General features: G+C 42.2%; 1 long non-coding RNA gene across 4 annotated transcripts; it reads left to right on the top strand.

The window, feature by feature from the left end:
* Positions 1-118: 118 nt before the first annotated feature.
* LOC140700902 (uncharacterized) lies at positions 119-9146 on the top strand. Of its 4 annotated transcripts, none has more exons than XR_012079651.1 (5): positions 119-172; positions 3730-4304; positions 4823-4959; positions 8071-8212; positions 8837-9146. It is a non-coding gene; the product is annotated as an uncharacterized lncRNA (long non-coding RNA). The 4 variants fall into 4 exon arrangements; XR_012079652.1 differs by lacking the exon at positions 119-172 and adding an exon at positions 179-953; XR_012079653.1 differs by lacking the exon at positions 119-172 and adding an exon at positions 2983-3055.
* The last annotated feature ends 10971 nt before the right edge of the window (positions 9147-20117 follow it).

The raw sequence follows: 20117 nt of genomic DNA, 5'->3' as shown, positions 1-20117 counted from the left end.
TTTCCTCATCTGGCAGTTGACAAGAGTACCTAGTTCATAGGGCAATTGTGATGACTGAGTGAGGTCATGCTCATAACGCAGCCATCGGATCACCTGATACTTGGTAGGTGCCAAGAAATGTTAGCTTGCAATATCATTCCTCATCTTTACTGAACCGGAGACAATGACAAAGGTGCTGATGGTGGTGGTGGTGGGGTTGGCACTTGAACCAACTCTTCATGTATTCCTTGGGTACAGGCATGACATTCAGCCTGGGTCCCTACAAGCGGCTTGAAGACAGTCTTGAAGAATGGTTTTCTTGGGGAAGCTTTAAGAAGGGGCAGGTTTAAACTGGTATTTGAAAGATGATGAACTTCGGTTTCATAGAGAGCAAAAGGAGGACATTCTGGTTAGCAAATATATCCTGAATGTGCTACCAGTCTCCCGACCTCCATTTATTCCAACTTCCTTTTACTAATACACTTTTTAAAAATGTAACTGGGAAAGTGATTGTCCTAGAAACTCTGCTTCCAGCCTTCCCTCTGACTAGGCATGACCACGTGAGTGAGTTCTGAATGACAGGACATGACAAGAAGTTGCTGTGGACCACTTCCTAAGATGAATTTGCTTGTACTGCTGGTCTTCCTCCTCCTTTGTGAGAACTGGCACGGGGCGTGGGAGGAGAGTCCTCTTTGATCATGCAGACAATGAAGGATGGTAAAGCAATAGGACAGAAGGAAGTGGGTTCCTGGTGGTCTTGTGGAACACAGCCACCCTACCCATTTGGACAGCCCAACGGCTCCAATTTTACATGCAAGAACAGTGGCATCTTTCTTCTTCTTAAGTCACCGCCATTGATCTCTGTTATTACAACCAGACCAACATGCTAACTCACCACACCCTGGGATATATGTGGAGGTAGAAATGAGCCTGAAAGTGTGGGGACAGAGGAGGCTAGCCTCGCGGAGAAGAGGGTGAGTATTGGAGAGGAATGGGTCAGTGTGTGGAGAGGATACTTCTAGATTCTTGATGGGAGGAAGGGTAGGGATTTTGAATTGAGGGTGAAATAAAGCCTCCCTACACAAATTTTACCAGGAAAGAATGAAATAAAATTAAAGATAATCCAGGAAAAAGAGCCAAGCAGATACATTCATCTCATTCCAATTCAACTCAGCATCAGCTCAATTCATAGAGTAGGAGGGGGACTCAGAGGACAGAGTCCAACACGTCCTCACCAAGGGGCAGTTCACTTGCTGTTAATGGACCATCTGCACAGATGGGAAACCAGGACAAAGAGAGGCCACCCAGTCCATTCTGAAGGGCCCTCTGCAAGCTCTGACTTGCACTGACCATAGTCACTCCATTGTTCTAGCTCCACCTCCTGGGCCACAAGAAGCCAGCAGAATCCTTGTATGCTTCCATGTGTGAAGGTGGCTCCCATCTAACGGACACCGACAATTCTTTCATCCACTCCTCCTATTTATATATTCCTATTTTTGTCTGTGCACACAGACAGAATTCCCACCAAGGCTGTGCAGCCATGAGCAGACAGGCTTTCCTTTTTAGGCCCAGTTTCTCTTTCTGAAAAATGAAGAAATTTGACTTTTCTGATCATAGCTCCTTGAATCAAATACTTTAGGAAGCATTTGGGGCAGACAGTAGGACAATGGGGAACGATGATGACGGTGGCAAATTGGAAAGCGCATCCTTAACTTTAGGATGCTTGTGTTAAGATTTCAGCTTTTTTGCTTATTGTTTTCTTGGTTTTGGCTTCGGTTTTGAAGCTGTGTCAGACAGGCAAAGCACATCTGAAGGCTATAGACATAGATGAGTTTGTGACTTCTGGTTTGAATGAACCTAAGGGCCCTTCTAGCCCTAAAATCCCACGATTCTTTTAAGCGTCCCATTTTACAGAGTGGACTTTAACTAGGCCTTTCTTTGGGGCCAAAGGGCACAGATGTATCCTTGCGCTGTGTACCCTCCGTATGCCCCTCCAGATCCCCTTTCCGTCCCTTTCCACCTTGCCCTGGGAATCTGTTAAGGACTGGGTCAAGCTGAGCACCTTGACTTCTAGCTGGGACTGGCCAATGAGGGGTGAGCACAGTATGGAATCAGCAGGTGGAAGGAGAGAAAGGCTGTTGTATTCCCTGCTTCTTCCCAATTGGTCTTCCAGTTGCAGTGGCTGGTCCCTGTGTGGAAGACCACAGCTCCTGTCTCTGGGCCCTTCCCTACAGCTTCCTGTCTCAGGGGGTTCAGATACCCCTCCTCCCACCCTTTGCCTTTCAGGCCAAAGAATAAAAATGGCACCCCACTGGTGGTAGCCTTTGGATACTTCACCATCCCTTTTCGGTTTTTCTTAGCCCTTCTCACACCTCTGTAAATGGTCCCTTCTCTAAAGCTTCCTCAGATCCTCCTTCTGACTGTACCATGTGTTCTGTGAGGACTGTGGCTAATTCACTGTCAGTTCTCTTTCTGGGAAGAGAATTCTTTGGGAGAGGGGTCCATCCTAAAACCTCCAGATGTTTAAGTCTTCAAAACTTAGTCTATAGGATGTAATGTTAATTAGATGCTTGTAGTGGTTGTCGATTTTTCCGTCCTTTTAGCACCTTCCCTTCCAAGGATAGTTGAACAATAGCTTCTGCTTTGACCCAACATATGTAGAAGTACCAATCATGGTCCTCTTGCCCCTGGTCATAGAATGCACATATGACCCAAGGCAGCAAAAATTCTCTCAGGATTTTTCAAAATGGAAATGAGGGAAGAAGGTCCATTCCTTTTGGATGGTGATGCTGAGAAGTGACAGGTTTGGGAGTGGCAGTGACCAGGATTCAGCCTCAAGGAGAAACCTGGGCTGTGACAGGACCATAGGAAGAAGTACTGAGTCCACAAGGACCAAGGTTAATTTGTGTTTGAAGACCAGGCGCCTCTCTTCCGGAAAGCCCTGCACACAGCAACCTTCCTGCAGTTGACTTTGGTTGATTTTTTTTTTTTATTTGAGTGTAGTTTCTCTTCTCTCCGGATTAACGCATTCCTCATGGAGATGGAGTTCAGGATTGGTCTAACTCCAGCCAATCAGGTACAGGACCTCTTAGAGAAGACCTTGGCTCTGCACGGCGAAATGTCTGCAGGACACTTCCCTGTGTGTAGTGCTTTGTGGCTTATAAATGTTTTTTATCACCTATTATCACATTTTATCATTGCAACAGTCCTGGGTGACAAACAGCGCAGGGAGTGTTTTTCCCTATTAACTGACATGAGTTCTAGGGCTCAGAAAGGCAAATGTCCCAAAGATAAAGCCACTTCCAGTTTTGGTCTTTGACCTGGGGGAACCATGCCAAGCTCCCCCTTAGAGTGGCACACTGACTGCGTTCAGACTTCCTGGACAGACCTTGCTTATATCCACACTTTATTTTACCTCTGCCCTTCTCATGTTTGAATCTATTTTTCATGCTCTTGACCTTAGGACACACTATCTGGTCTATAAAAGCATCCAGCTTGAACTCTGGCACCCAGTAGTGCAGCTTTTAGCCTCTCTGATGTGCTATTTATCTTGAGGCTCATGGCTGGCTTTCTCCCTCCTGATTTAACCTCTCCTGCTCCACCCCAGCCATCTCTCTCTAAACCACCCCTATGATCTGGCCTAATGGGCACCACTTGCTATAAATAAGGCTCCAGACCCGGAAGGTCAAGTAGCTGGTGGTGAATCAGGAATCCAAGTTAACCTGACTTGGTCCTGTGTTCCTTTTACAGTGTCTCCACTGAGTGCAAGTCAAGTCTTTGCCCAAGAACAGAGAAAGACCCTTCTATTCAGAAACTGATGCACTTAGATTTTCCCTAATAACCGTGCCTTTTTGTACACATGCCCTGCAATCAACGAGTCTGAGGGTGGAATGGATTTTCTAGTCTCACTTTCAGTCATGATGTAGAATCTCATAAAGAAGCATGTAGAAGTTGGAACAATACAGTATGCTCTTTACAAATGAGACAAAGGACTGAAATAGAGGATACAGCTCAAATTAGCACCAGAGCAACTCCCACTGATGAGGAAATTATCTGACTGCAAATTATACACTGTGCTGTTCCACAAACTCCACTGAAGTTTAAGGTATTACATTAATCAAAATGAAGCAGGAAAAATAAAAACTGGAAAAACAAACGCACCAAGGTGAAGAGGAAGGAATATGAATTAATATTTGCAAAGTGCCTACTATGCACCAGTCTATCTCACTCATCTAAATCCCGATTCTAAAATGTTCAAGATCTGATGGGAAGTGAAATGCCGAGAAGTTAAGGCACCTGGCTATTGTCTAAGCCAAGATTACAAGGTGGGTCAGTTTGGCCTTATAACCCCACCCCCTCAAAGGCGAGATGGACTTTTCTCTTGTTCGGTTGAGTAGTATGAATCAGAAAAAGAATCTGTTGTGTCAAAGGGAGGGAATATATCAGGTCTGATTACTGCAGATAAAAATGTATTAATTCAGGGAAACATTTACAGATCATCAGGTGTATCTGTCAGGTCCCAGCAAGAAACGGGGGGCACACTCAAATGAGAGTAGCTCAGTGAGGGACTAATTATAAGGGTGCAGGCAAGGGAAGAGAACCCTAAGGAGTGGGGAGGTAACCCAAAGCTGATAACAGTGGAGGAGGTTGACACCCCCAGGCTGGAAGGGAAGAGGTGGGAGAGAGCTATTATCAGAACTTAATGAGAGAGTGTTCTGGAGAGCAGCCCCCTTGAAAGGATTAGCGACATCTGGGACAAAGCCGACCCAAGGTGGCCTCACACAGAGGAAACCAGAAAAAAAAACACCCTGACCTCACTCTCCTCTCTCCACACTTCATCCAGAAGCCTTACTGGAGCCCACTGATGTGCCTCATGGAGGTCAGTCTCCTGGGGCAGGGGACAGAATAGGGGAGGATCAAGAGACAACTTAGTTAAAAGAAGACATCCAGTACACCAAGAAGTTTGGAAAAACAGACAAGGTAAGGAGGAGACAGCAACTTATTTACCTTCTTGCAACCACAAGAAGGAGGTAAGCCTCATTCGCATGAAGTTTGACCCAAATAGATAAGAGGCTATAAGGGCATTTGTGCTGCTCCAGGTTGGCTACTCCTCCTGTTAGCGTTATGAGGAGTCTAAACATCCCATGCAGATGGAGTGGGTACTTTAATGAGATGTGGAGCAACCTGTGATCTAGTCAACCCTATCTTGGGGGAGAGCCTTGGAAGATGCTGGGAAGCACTGGCACAGTGGATGTGGGGAAGAGCTTGTTTATCCACAGGATTAAACTGAGATTACTCCCTCAGAAAAATCACAGGTCCACCAGATGCTCATTTCTTTGCGAACTTGATCATAGTCGATGCAAATAAGATGGAACGTGATCCAGCGAACGAGAAAATAAAGTCCAAGAGGTAGTAGGGAGAGAAATCACTTAGCGTTGTTGGAAGATTTTGGATAGAGGAGTAAGTGGCTTGACTTGGATTTAAATGGGATTGCCCAGAAGAATGTGTGGAGAAAAGATTATTTGGGGATGTGAATGGATGCCAGAAGACCAGTTAAGAAGCTATGCAATCATCCAGGCAAAGAAGATGGTGGTACTGGTGGAAGTGACAATAAGTGGCTGTGGCCAAACTCCTAATACTTTTTCTAAATAATACCAGTGAGATTCGCTGAATGATGGGATATCTGGTGTGAGAGAAGAGGAGGAGTCCAGGAAGACTCGAGGTTTGCAGCCTGACCAATAGGAAGGATAAAGCTGCCATTTGTTAAGATGGGAAACCCACGTCGTAGGTGAAGTAGTATTTTATTTGAAGTGTGGGGTGAAGTCAGGAGTAGTTTGGTTTTGAACATACTGACTTTTGGACACGTATTAGACACCCAAGTGGGAATGTTAAGTAGGTCTCTGGGTATACCAGCGTGGAGTTCAGTGTAGAAACCTAGGCAGGTGGTATACCTTTGGGGAATGTCCGCACATACATAGAATTTAAAGCCACAAGACAGGATGGGGCCATCAAAAGAGTGAGTGTAGACAGGAGCAAATTCCTGGGGCACTCTAGAGTTTAGAATCTGGAAAAACAAGGAGAATCAGTAAAGGAAAACAACGGAGGAGCTGATGAGGTAGAAGGAAAAACATCTGATGGCATTGCTACATGGGCAAAACCAGAGAAGAAGGAAGGTAGGAGAGACCATGGTTTCCAAACACAAATAACAATTAGGACCTTAGAGTTTTGTACCTGACAGTTTATAAAAAACCAGACTTCCAAGGAATTTGTTTGAAAACGTGTTCATAATTGTATCTGACTGTTGGAAGAATATCTGAATACAAAGTATGGAATGCTTTGTTATGACAATTACCATGAGTTGTTGGAACTCTTGTTCCAATGCAATGTGCTTTTTTTTGTTGCTTTAAATCATCTTAGACTAGTTGCAATGGTCTGGGTAAGCTGGTAGAAAGAATGTTCACTCATTCATTCACTAAATATCAGCTTGTGACATGCCAGGCACTCATATAAATGCTGGGGACACAGCAGTGAACAAAGCCAAGAGAAATCCCAGGCTCCCCCAGGAGCTTGCTTTCTGGCAATCCATATGCTGGAGTGGAAGGGGGAAAGGCGTGCAAATCTCAGCAATCGTGCCGCCTTGAGCAAGTCACCTTGGGCTCTCCCTTTTGCTGTGCCTTATCCAGAAAAGGGGGTTGAGAATCCGTATTAGTTTGCTAGCAGTCCCGTAACAGAGGGTCACCACCTGGGTGACTTAAACAACAGCAATGTATCATCTTAAAATTCTGGATATTTATCGTCTTAAAATTCTGGATACTAGAAGTTCAAAATCAAAGTGTTAGCAGGGTCAGTTCCTTCTGAGGGCTGTGAGGGGAGGATTTGTCCCAGACCTTTCCACCTGACTTGTAGATGGCCATCTTCTCCCTGTATCTCTTTCCTCTCTGCGTATCTGTCTTTGTGTCCAAATGTCCCCCTGTAAGGCTACAAGTCACATTGGATAAGGGCCACCTTAATGACCTCATTTTAATTTGATTACCTCTGTAAAGACCTGGTTTCCAAATAAGGGCATACTCGGAGGTACTGGGCAGGGGTTAGCGCTTCAACACATCTTTTTTGTGGCGGGGGACATAATTCAACCCATCCTAGAATCTCTGTCCTTGCGCCAGCTCTTTGGATGGCTATGGGGCTCCCAACACACAGCAGAGCGGTTAACGCTTACACCCGGGACCGACCTGTCCGCTCTGGAACAGTTTTTGAGTGCTGATGCTGCTTCTTACGACCTGGGTTTTATTACTAAACCATTCTGGGCTCTCACTTCAGTTGAAAAATGGAGGATGGGGAAGGGATCTATCTTACAGGATCATTGCAAGGCTAAATACAGCAAAATAGGGAACTGGCTTATTCTAAGTACTTGATAAGCGACAGCCATTAGTCCATAAGTATTATACATGCTCGCAAAACAAATTTATGTGCAAAAAGAGATAAGTGAAGGGCTATTTAAAAAATCAAAACGTGCTCTACAAAACCCAATATTCTTATTTCTAAATGGTTTTAAGGTTTACAGGATATTTTTCACATCCTCACAATAACCCACTTTGATGAATAGTATTATTTCCATTTTACAGATGAGAACACTGAGGCTTAGAGAGGGATGTAGAATGATAGGCAAGGGATTAGAGTGGCTGCAGGTCTCAGCTCGCCCAAGCATGGTGATCTCTTTTTATTTTTATTTATTTCATTTATTATTATTATTTCTTTTTATTGCTCTCCTTTGTCAACCTATAGCCCTTAAGCCGACACACCGAACGTGTCACAATATGAACAATCTGGACAAGAAGCCGTCCAAAGGAATTCAGAGTATCTTATTCTCCTTGCTGAATAATCAGAATCTTCAACACACTCAGGCTGGGATTGATTTCGTAAACGCTTTCACACTTTGGAAACTGGAGAGCTTGACTCCTCAGGGACTTTTCTGTTTCTTTCCAAACCCAAAGCAATGGACTTGAAAATCTAAATCCAAAAAGCTAGCAGAGACCTTATTAATTGTGGCTGCTTTATAAACAATTTTTTTCCCTCTTTTTCCCCTCTCTCTAGGCAACCCTTGTATAAAAATATCCATTCACCAACTGTTCACCAACTGTTCCTCCTCTCGCTGGCATACCTTGTGCCACATTCTAAGATGCCAGAGCGCATTTTTGCTGCAGCCTTCCACACTGCCCGGGCTCGCTGCCATCAGGTCCTGCTACAGAGGAGGCATGTGGGAGAGGAGGGAGGGCGTGTCTCTGGCAGAGGAAGCCTGGGCCATGTGGCACTGCGGGCTAAGGTGGGCACATCAGAGCCCATGTCATGGGCTTGGGAGCCAGAAAGACCTGGGTTTGATTCCCAGCTCTGCCATGTCCTTGCTGGGTGGTATCATTCAAATTAGGTGACTCTCTGAGCCCAAACTGGCTCTCCTGCAAAGGGCAGGTAATAACTGTTTCAAAGAAGTGTCATGAAGATCAAATAAGCTCATATATGTGACTGCCTTGAGATAGTGCCGGCATGTTGCACAAGCGCCACAAATGTGACTTTCCTTTAGCTCCCTTTAACTAGTGAGACGCTCTTGATCCACTAAGAGAAACAAGCAAACTCACCAAAAGGGAAACCCACACAAGTTAAATACGGCAATGCAAAGGATGACACTGGACAGCATCTGGTGACTTACTCAGAAAGGGCAAATGGTGCTGGGTTTCAGAGGAGAGGGAGATCTGGGGAAACTGAACAGAGATCCTCACGCTCTGCTTAGGGAGTCCAGCTCTAGTCCAGGTCTGCCGCTTAACATCCGCTTATGCCTTCATTCGCTCCATAAACTTATTCACAGGTGCGGACACTGGTGACAGCTGAGGCGTGGAGGCAAAAATGAGGAGATGCCAGACGTGACCTTCAGGAACTCACAGAGGAGCCGGCTCACAGAAAAACCTGTTGGCGGAGCTACGTGTAAACAGGCAGTGACAGGTGACAGTTTCAGAATCACATGGCTGTTAATGGAACAGGCCTGGAGGAACTGGGCAGACTGGGGACTATACGCTGGCTCACCTGGTAACTAACACTGTGGCTTTGGCAAGTGCCTAAGTTCTCTGAGGCTTGTTGTCCCCATGAGAAAAACTATAATAAAAACAATTACTTCCTCAGGTGGCTGTGAAGGTGAAATGACGTAATGCTTAAGGACACAAAGCACAGCATTGGTACGAAAGGGTCAATAAAGGTTAGCTGGTATAATTCAAGGTAAACATGTATGTGCATATATTCATATATTTTAATTATGATAATATATGCATGTATATAATGTGTATTTGTATATGTCTATATTTATTATCTATATGTGTGCATATGCAATATATATTTTGAGTATATATGTATATTTGTGTGTATAATGTATACACACATGTAATTCTTACAAAGTACTGCGGAAAGCCCTTAACTCCTCAAGTTCTCTATTTCCTTTTTTAAAAAATTATCAATTGGGCAGCCCCCTCCCCGTGATACATCGGCTTCCCATGATCGGACTCACCCGCTTCCAGTACCACCTCTGACCAGCTGAATCCCCCACCCCACTCTCCGGCTGAACCACCATAGACCTGAATGTTTACAAGAATTGCTTCCTGAAACTCTTCCAAGTCTCCAAACCACAAGGGTGGGTATGACAGCAAACACATCAAAGTCCATAAAGAACTGGCACTAAGACCCAAACTGTTTTCCTGCAAGGTCCATAGATGGGCAGGATGTAGTCTTTGTTCAATGCTGAGTTCCTAGGCTTAGATTTAAGTCCAGACAGTGAAGGACTCAGTCTGTTGTGGCTGTCTTAAAGTCTGGTTCAGCAACTTGGTAGTTAGAGTGGATTCAGAAGTCAGATGACCTCAAATCAAATCCCGGCTCTGCCTCTGCGTGGCTGGATGACCTTGAACAAGCCGCTTAACCTCACCAGATTGCCTACTTACCTCATCTTTGAGTGGGCTCTTCCTACCTTACGGTTTTGTCACGAATATTGAATGTGAAAGCACATGGAAACCGATTACCACTGTACCTTTCTGGTATATAATAATTTCTCCAAAAACACTAGCTGTTACTACTATTCCTCTTATTTCTCCATGGGTATGAATGTATGTTTAATGGGATGTTCGTTTGAAACACTGTTGTCTAGCTATTTCCTCCAATAAGCTTCATCAACTGGGCAATGGATATGTCCCTTCCTACTGTCACCTCACCACTTAGAGAAGAATTTTTTAAACATTCTTTAGCCAAACTCTTCTTCTCACGTGGTTTTTTCAAGAGACACACTATGCTTTTCCTGCCTAGCTCACCACCAAAATGTTAGTCTTGTCTCCCATCTGCCTCCCAAATTACATGTCCATCAAGTCCAGAGTTTCTTGTGTGTTTCCTCCTAGACATTGTCGGTGATATTTGGCCTCCAAAGATGTAAGTGTTTGCCTTACTAAAGAGAATGTGAATAATACAGTTAAGAATCTCAAGAGTCCACTCTTCTTGGCCTTCCTCCTAATGGTGTCCTGCCCTTGTTGACTTCCATCCTTTTAGATACTTTTATAAATGCTTCATGCCCCTGCTTTTGGCCCACCTTTGCCCTCGCCCTATTTGCCTAGCTTGTGTCTCCCATGCCTTTCAAGATTAAGCTCACCTATGACAGTATCTACTCATTCAACCACAAACATTACTGGAGCACCTACTATGTGCCAGATATGGTGCGAGGTGCTGGAGACACAAGGTAAGCAAAATAAATGAGGTCCCTGCCTTCATGGGGCTTAGCATCTAGAAGCCAGACAGGCACTGATGAAATGATCACACACACAACTAACTTTAGATCAGGACAAACGCCGTGAAGGAAATACCCAGGATGCCATGAGAGCACATAACACAGTGACCTGGTCACACAGGGGTCCAGGGAGGCATCTCAGAATAAGTGACATGAGGCTGGTTGAGACGTCCTCCTCTGCAGTTTACTACACTTAGCTTACAGCTATGATTGCATTTATCATGGGCTGTTGTTATTCTCTCTCTTTGTTTGTTTCTCTGTCCTACCAACCTGTGAACTTTTTGAAAGCTGGTGAAGCATCTTATTCCCAGAGGCTGTTACGAGCCTGGCATTTAGTAGGGGCTCAAGAATTGATTACTAACTGATTTTGGTGTTACTGCTGCTAAAAGAAGAGCTATCTTTAAGGACCTTTTGAGTGCCAATATTTTTCTCTCAACCTAGCCCAGAATCAGTCCAGAAAATTCTAGACACCCTGCTACACGCCCATGCTGCTGCCCACTTCCCCTTTCCCCCTTAATCATCCCACGGGAAGAGGTGCTGTAACTCCAAATTAGCCCCAGGGCAGCTCTCATCTGCTCTGCTGCCAAACTCATGTGGCATTACGTTTAATACATGTGTATAATGAACGCCGCACACATTTGGCAGTGCTTCTGTGCACCATGTCATTATAAGCTGTATTGATAGCAAACAAGTCACATAGTCTCCCTGTGAACACTACAGGAAAAAAGAACATATAATTTTGTTGTTGTTTGTACCATTTTTTCCAAGTCACATTGGACACCATTTGCCTTTCATTAGAAACACCATGCTGACAGTAAAATCACATATCCCCAACACACAAAGAGGAGAAAAACAAGCTGTTTGGGCCCCCTGTGAAGGGGAGGAGCAGCGGCATGACCTTTGGGAGGGGGTGAGGGTAGCAGAAGAGGGTGTTTTCCTGGGTTTTAGTGGCTCCGAGCCCCTAGGAAGGGAAATGATGCTCTCTTGCCCTACAGGGTCTGTCTTTGTCATCACGTCCTGAAGTTTTACTCAAGCCTTGCCTCATCCATTCATTCATCCATCCATCTATCTTTCCGTCCATCCATCCACCCTTCCGTCCATCCATCCACTCAGCAATGTATTTTGAATTGTTACACATATTCTTTCTGAATTTAAGTTAGGGAGGAGTTTAGAATGTTAAGATATATTGAGCTCTTACTATAGGCACTTGCTACATATTTAATTTTCACAGAAACCCCAGCAGGTCAGTATTATAGACTGTTTCACATACTTGATATCTGAGCCGAAAGACAGTTTCTTCAGCAAGTGGTGTTGGGAAAACTGGATAGCCGCATGTAAATCAGTGAAGTTAGAACACTCCCTCACTGCATACAAAAAACTAAACTCAAAATGGCTTCAAGATTTAAACATAAGACAAGACACTATAAACATCTTATAAGAAAACATAGGCAAAATATTTTCTGTCATAAATCTTTGCAATGATCTCCTAGGGCAGTCTACCCAGGCAATAGAAATAAAAGCAAAAATAAACAAATGGGACCTAATTAAACTTATAAGCTTTTGCACAGCAAAGGAAACCATAAGCAAAACAAAACAACCTACAGAATAGGAGAAAATACATGCAAAAGATGAGACTGACAAGGGCTTAATTTCCAGAATATATAAACAGCTCACACAACTTAATAACAAAACTAAACAAAAAACCCGATCCAAAAATGAGCAGAAGACCTCAGCAAGCAATTCTCCATGGAAGACATACACATGGTCAATAGGCACATGAAAAATGCTTAATATCACTAACTATCAGAGAAATGCAAATCAAAACTACAATGAGGTATCACCTCACGTCAGTCAGAATGACCATCATTCAAAAGTCCATGAACGATAAAAGCTGGAGAGGGTGTGGAGAAAAGGAAACACTCCTACACCGTTGGTGGGAATGCAGTTTGGTGCAGCCATTATTGAAAACAGTCTGGAGATTCCTAAAAACACTAAAAATGGCTGTATGCCAGAAATTGACACACTGTAATTGACTGTACTTCAATTAAAAATAGAAAACTAAAAACAGACTTACCATAGGACACAGTAATCCCACTCCTGGGCATATATCCAGAGGGAACTTTAATTCAAAAAGATACATGCATCCCAATGTTCATACCATCACTATTTACAATAGCCAAGACATGGAAGCAACCTAAATGTCCATCGACAGATGACTGGATAAAGAAGCTGTGGTATATTTATACAATGGAATACTACTCAGCCATAAAAAGGATAAAATAATTCCATTTGCAGCAACATGGATGGACTTGGAGATTGTCATTCTAAGTGAAGTAAGCCAGAAAGAGAAAGAAAAATACCGTATGATATTCACATGTGGAATCCAAAAAAAAAAAAAAGACACAAATGAACTTATTTACAAAACAGAAATAGACTTACAGACATAGAAAACAAACTTGTGGTTACCAGGAGAAAAGGGAGTGGGAAGGGATAAATTGGGAGTTTGAGATTTGCAGATTCTAACTACTATCTAAAAAATAGATAAACAACAAACTTCTTCTGTTTAGCACAGAGAACTATATTTAATATCTTGCAGTAACCTATAATGAAAAAGAATATGAAAATGGATATATGCATATATATATATGACTGAAACATGATGCTGTACACCAGAAGTTGACACAATATAGTAAACTTGCTATACTACAATTAAAATAAAGAAAGTTAAAGTGACTTGCTCAGAGTTACCAAGAGAGTAAAAATAGGATTTGAACATGGGCCTATCTCATTACAAAGAGTAAATAAATGAATAAATGTTTGCCAAGTGTCTGGATTGTGAGGCACAGCCATATTTCTAGCAGAGACTTAATACTGTAATTGTTTACACCCCTGACTTCATCCCTAGGCAAGCTCCTTCCTTCCTTTTTCTTTCTTTTGTACTCAATGGTTTCTCTGTAAGTTTCCTGAGAGTAGGATTGACATCTTAGTCATTTCTATCATCCTAGGCTATGGCATAGTGCCTGGGATGGAGCAGAATATAGAATCTATTGGAAAATACAGAGGAAGGGAGGAAAGATGGAGGCAGGAAGGAGTAACTTGTCTAGTGGAAGACAGGCATGTAAACATGAACTGGGATGAAGCTGGGCTAAATAAATGTATGCATTATTTGTTAGGAGAAACATTTACAAGTAGGTGGCTAATGGCAACTAGAGAAATAAAAAGAATATTTTACCAAAGAAGAGTCACTTTAGCTACCCATAAAGACTAAGAATTTCAGTGTATGAATAATGGAGGGAACATTGTCAGCAAAGGCAAAGAGATATGGTTGTAGAGACCAGGTCAAAGGAAGAGTGAGTAATAGGGTACAAACACAGAATATACAGATAGGCAGAGTAGGAAATAAGGCTGGAAGGGCAGTTTCGGGCCAGATCATAGAGAGTCTTGAGTTCCCTTCTATTTTATTCAGTAGGGGATGGAGAGGTTTATCTCATATAAATTTCCTTTCACATAAACTTGTAAACGTCTCTTCTAGGAAATAATGGAGAAAGGCAACCGGATTGGGTGAACTGAATAATCCAGTCACCAAGAATATGGCCTTAGGAGTCAGACTGCCCTGAATTCAAGTTCTAATAGCTGTACCACTTTGGGCAATCAAAAGCTATTCTCTAACCCCTTGGCTCCTCATATGTAAAATCAAGAAGATAGTACCTACCTCAGAGGTGGTGAGAATATATGAAATAAATATGTCACAATTCTTAATAGTTTCTGGCATGTAATACATTTTTGATAAATGTTTTTGATTATTATTTCCATCATATTATTCTCAGCCACATGGGCTCAGTTAATGTAAACAGGAGACACTCATAGAGGAAAGAACAAAGCATCCACAATTTGGAAGTCCATTCACCTCTCCATCCAACATTTACTGAGAACCTACAAACCACCCCAACAGCATCCTATGAACTGGTAATGCACAAAGGAGAAATAAATACACAGTCTCATCCTCAGGAAACTCACAATCTTTAGGGGAGGTAGACAGGTAAATAGAAAACTGAAATCCAGCAGGCTAAGTGCAAATGATAAATAGAATACTAAAATGGAAGACTGCCCTGGGCTGGCTGTGTATTGGGCAAATTTCTTCATCTTTCTGAGATTCAGTGTCTTCACCTTTAAATGGGGTGGAGGGGAATGTTAAAATCTGATAGATTCTTTTAATAACTTGATGAGCTAATGTAAAATGTTAAAAAAGCCTGGCACCTCGCCTGGCTCACAAATGATCTTCAGTAATTGCTTATACAATGCGCAAATGGATTAGTATTATAATAGAGGTACATACAAAACACAGCAGTGCTATACGGAGAATGTGTTAAGGTGGGACTGTATTGAAGGATCAAGGGACAACTTTGCTACTTCTCATTGTGGTCTATCTTGAGCGGTTAAGAGGCTGTGATGAATTAAAGATGGCTGCAAATTCTTTGCACCTCATTTCATGAAGAGGTGGAGTCAATTTTCTGACGTCCTGAACCTCCGATGGACTTGCCACTAGAATGGACTTTGACTATCAATTAGAATGTGGGAGCTGAATTTTTGTGAGTTCTGGAGACTAGGTCTTAGGAAGAGGAGTGATACTTTATCACCACCATGTAAGGAAGCTGGTGTGGCTTACTGTAGGACAAGAAACCACATGGAGGAGAAATGAGGCGGCCCAACCAACTTCCAGCAACAACTAGACATGTGACTGCAGCCATTCTGAACCTTCAGCTCTGTGACCCTCCAGCTGAATGCAGCTGTGTGAACGAGCCCGGGGATACCAGGAACTCACAAAAAGTCAGTTCTCCCACATTCTAATTGTCAAGGTCCATTCCAGTGGCAAAGTCATCACAGATTCAGGTCAGAAAATTGACTCCACTTCTTAATGAAGTAAGGTGCAAAGAACTGCTCAGCCAACCCACAAAATAATGAGGAATAATACACTGTTGTTATTTTAGATCACTATATACACAAAGAAGGTGAATAACCACTGTTTGAAGTCTAGGGCAAGAATGGCAAGAACTTGAAAAGTTCCAGCTTTAGGGCAGGTCCAGTCGCACAGCAGAGAGCTGCCAACTGTGGTTCAGCATTGTTTGGGAGCCAGTGTCCTCTGGAGCTGTCCCAGGTGCTGATTGTGTTGCCCATTTCTGGTTAATTAGTACTGTCTTAGGCATGCACCACCTATAGGTGCTTACTTGGTCACACTGCTAAATCACATTAAACTATGTCTTGCTTTGCTAAACAACAAGGGACCCAGATGACCTAGTGCTCACTTGTTTGGTCCTGAACAGTACCTACTACTGTCCACTATATTGCCCAGTGTTAAGGCTGTGATGAATACTGTTGTAATAGCTGGGGAGATGTTAATGTAGGTATATCTGAATTGGATCATATTCTCAAGAAGATGTACTCCCTGTTCCCATGAGGCTTCTGAAAGACCTCTCAGTCCTGAAAGCCCTAGAGACACAAGGTGTAGAGTTGGAACATACCTGGTTTGGATTCAGAGAGAGCAGTGTGAGTAAGAGTGAAGCTTCTGGAATTAAACTAGCCTGGTTATCAGCTGCACCACCTTGGGAAAATTGGGGGATAATAATATCTACTTCACAAGATTTTTGTGAGGAGTAAACTGTTAAATACATATACAGTATGTTTAAATAAATTAATATATTCAAAGTATTTAGAAGAGAGTTCAATCCATAATATAGGTGCCCAATAAATGTTAGGCATTTTAATGAAGATGGTGAATGATAATTATAATGCCTGATTATAATGATGATGATAAAGTTATGGTTTTGAATTCCAGCTCTGACACTTATCAGCTACGTGATCTTAACTTCACAAATTTTGGTATTTTCTTACATAAAATGGGGACACATGCTTGTTGTGGTGATTAAATGAGGAAGTAAAAGAGAAAACATAGTGCAAGACAAACAATAAATTTATAATAGAAATGTTATTTTATTCTCTCCCTGCATTCCCTGTTTTCCTAAGACTCAGCAGATCCTGGAATATTATCTGAAAGTGTGTGTGTGTGTGTGTGTGTGTGTGTGTGTGTGTGATGTATTGTGAGTGTATCTGTGGTGTGTGTGTCTGTGTGAATCTGTAACAACAAAAGTTATAGAAGTCACTTAATGAGATAATAGTGGGTTCATGGAAATCACTTTAGGGTCTCCTGTGCCCTCTCTGTCAGAGAGAACTCTCTTGGTTGCCTTGCTGTTAAGAAGCTTTTCAGATAGATTAAAACAATAGCATCAGCAGAGGTATAATTTTCTTCCATCCCTCTTTAATTAGCTATGAACCTCAGGGCTTTCCAAGTAGTAAGAGAATAAGAGAAGGCAGGAGGAGCAGAAACCCACCATTTGAGTTCATGGGATAAAGTAGCACTTACTGGAAATCATTCTAAGAATCTGGATAAAAGATACTGCAAGTTTTTCCCTCATCTCTTTTAAAAACAAACCTCTGTCAGCCCATTGCAATTAAAGCCCGGAAAATTGGCATCAGAGTATAAATTTTAGGATTGTGGTAGAACACAGATGCATGAGTCAAGAAGTCTGTGATCTGAGCTATCACAAACTAGGTTTTTTGTGTCCTTTAAGTCTCAATCTTTGCGACCCTTAATTTTCTTATCTATAAAATGGAGTTTGGATTAGAATATAGCTACTATTTGTCAAATGCCTATGATATGTAGAGCCTTATAATGTCTTGACGTAGGTATTTTATACCCAAATTTCAAATCAGTAAACTGAGACTTAGAAAGCTCAATTTCCTCAAAGATGCACAGTTTGGAAACAATGGAACCCAACCAGATTTGGATCTAAGTCTTTCTGAATTCTTCTACTCTATTCTTCTACTGAATTCATCTTTAAAGCTCCTTTCAGTGCCATAAATGTTGTGTCATTGTCATTCTGTTGAATTGTAGGCTGCTCAGAGGCAAAGAAATGCCACATATAATTAACCTTGTCTCCATCATTCTTGTTTATCTGGGATAACTGAGGAATAAACTGAATAACCTGCTTATGTAATATTGTACATGTTTTATATAGATGTTCACTTTTCAGAGTTAGCAAAACTAATTTAAGAATTCAGTATTTCTCAACCAGTTGGCAACAGAGCCCAGAAGTCATGACATTTGTACAGGGAGTTCAAGAATCTGAATATCCATCAAATATTTTTGTAAGTTAAAAAAATAACATCTTGGCAACATATAAATCAGTATTTTTCAAATGTGTGTGCAAAGCTCCATGAGTATTAATGTGTGCATGTTTCTGTATCTAATACTTGTATCTACTTAACATCTGAGTTCATTTAAAAATGGCACCATACTATTCATTGTAGCTTTTAGTCATCATGTCCTTTCTCATCTAATCGATACCAAGTAGTTACCATGCATCACAAAACTTCTTGATGTTAAAAGCAGTCCTCAGTCTAAGATGGGTTAGAAGCTGCTTGTTTACATACAAGGTCACAGGTACATAAAAATACGTTGTCTTATTTAATTCTTGCAATCCAATCAATAGCCATGAAGCACCTCTGAGAGTAACATTCTTCCTGGTTCCCTCCCTGTTTGGTTGGACTCTGGAAAAAATGGGAATTTACTACCTTTCTATTTTAGATCAGTTTTGTGCTTTGGGATCTTAGACAATCCTGAGAGTGCTAAGAAAAATAGAGCTTTGCTTCAGAAGTAGTCAAAAAAAGCACTGGCAGAGAATGTCACAGCCGCTCACGTGCCTGTCTTTCAGAGGTTTAGCTTAGTCAGTCAGATTACCCACAAACCTGTGCAACACACAGAAAATTCTACCGTGGTTCTCACTGATTTTCCCAAGGCTTCTTGCTGAGATGTCCTGAAGCCACAATCAAATCTAGAAACCAGAGCGTGAAAAAAAGAATATCCATGGCACTTGAGGAAAACTGTCATTTCTGGATACCTGTCACCTTTGGAGAGCTTTTCAGCTAAAATCAATAGACTACCCAGAGGATACCGGAGCTACTCAAGGCAAGAAAGAATTACAGTCCTTTCAAACCCGAAGTGCATAGTCGCCGCTATAGACTGAACGTTTGTGTCTCTGTATGTTGAAGCCTCATTCCCATCTTGATGATATTCAGAGGTGGGGCCTTTGGGTGGCAAGTCATGAAGGCAGAGCTCTCATGGATAGCAGGTGTACCATATAAAAGAGGTCACAGAGAGACTCTTCAGACTTGTGAGGACACAGTGAGATAAACCATCTGTGAACCAGGAAGTTGCCTTCAGCAGAACTGAATCTGCCAGCACCTTGACCTTAAACTGCCCAGCCTCCAGAACTATGAGAAATGAGGTTTTGTTGTTCAAGCCCCCCAGCCTCTGGTCATTTGTTATAGCAGCTTGAATGGACTAAGACAGTTGTTCAATTTCAAATCCAGCCTCCCAGAATCTAACTGCTGAAAGTAAATATTTACAATCTTTTATCCATCAAGAACTTGGATATATGAGATGTCTGGCCCAATGGTCTTTAGGGAAATTCACTATGCAATTTTCAAATTATTCGTATCCTTGAGGTCTGTCAGATAGATCCAGGGCTTTCCAAGAAATCTACGATTTTCTATGAGAGACAAGAAAAACTTCAGTAACTACATAGAAAGTAAATTCCCCATGGAGGAAAAAAAAGTTACCTGAAAGCCTCCTGGGCTTCAGACCATGGAGTTACTATTCACTGCACTACTTTCAGAACATCTTCGCCTCCATGACTCTGTTTGATCCTCATGATGGCAACCCAAGGAAGTAGGTATTATAAGATCATCTCTATTTAAAGATGAAAACTTAAACAGAACAGATGCTCTGAGAGGTGATTTTGTCTAGGCACAAGCAAGCAAAGGCTTAGATCCTCTGGCTTCTTTAATTGTGTCTTTTTTCTACTACTCTTTGCTCTCTACCTTCAGCAGTCTCTGATTTTCTCTTGGCTTGGATAGAATTCTTCTATTGTTTATAAACGTCCTTATCTGTTTCCTGGTACATTACCTATCCCCCACTTAAGAGTGTCTTGAATGGAAATCGAGCAAATTTCTTCCCTTGGTTTCTTGAAGGTCAGCTGTTTACTTCTATTTCCCCAGATTTGATTGTGATGGCTAGCCACTGGCAGTCACAGCTGGTGTCGAGTTCAGGCAAACTACAGGGAGGACAGGGTAGTGTGAGGAAAAGAGGACACCTTTCTAGGAGTCACGAGACCTAGATTCCAGCCCCAGCAATTCTGCTTACCTGGATGACACTGGACAAGGTGTTAAAACACTACTGAGTCTCAATTAACTCATCTTAAGACAGGAATGATATTAT

This window comes from Vicugna pacos, chromosome 13 (assembly GCF_048564905.1).
Source record: "Vicugna pacos chromosome 13, VicPac4, whole genome shotgun sequence".
NCBI classification, from domain to species: domain Eukaryota; kingdom Metazoa; phylum Chordata; class Mammalia; order Artiodactyla; family Camelidae; genus Vicugna; species Vicugna pacos.
The sequence above is the reverse complement of the archived record's forward strand: the minus strand, read 5'-3'. Positions and strand labels throughout refer to the sequence as shown.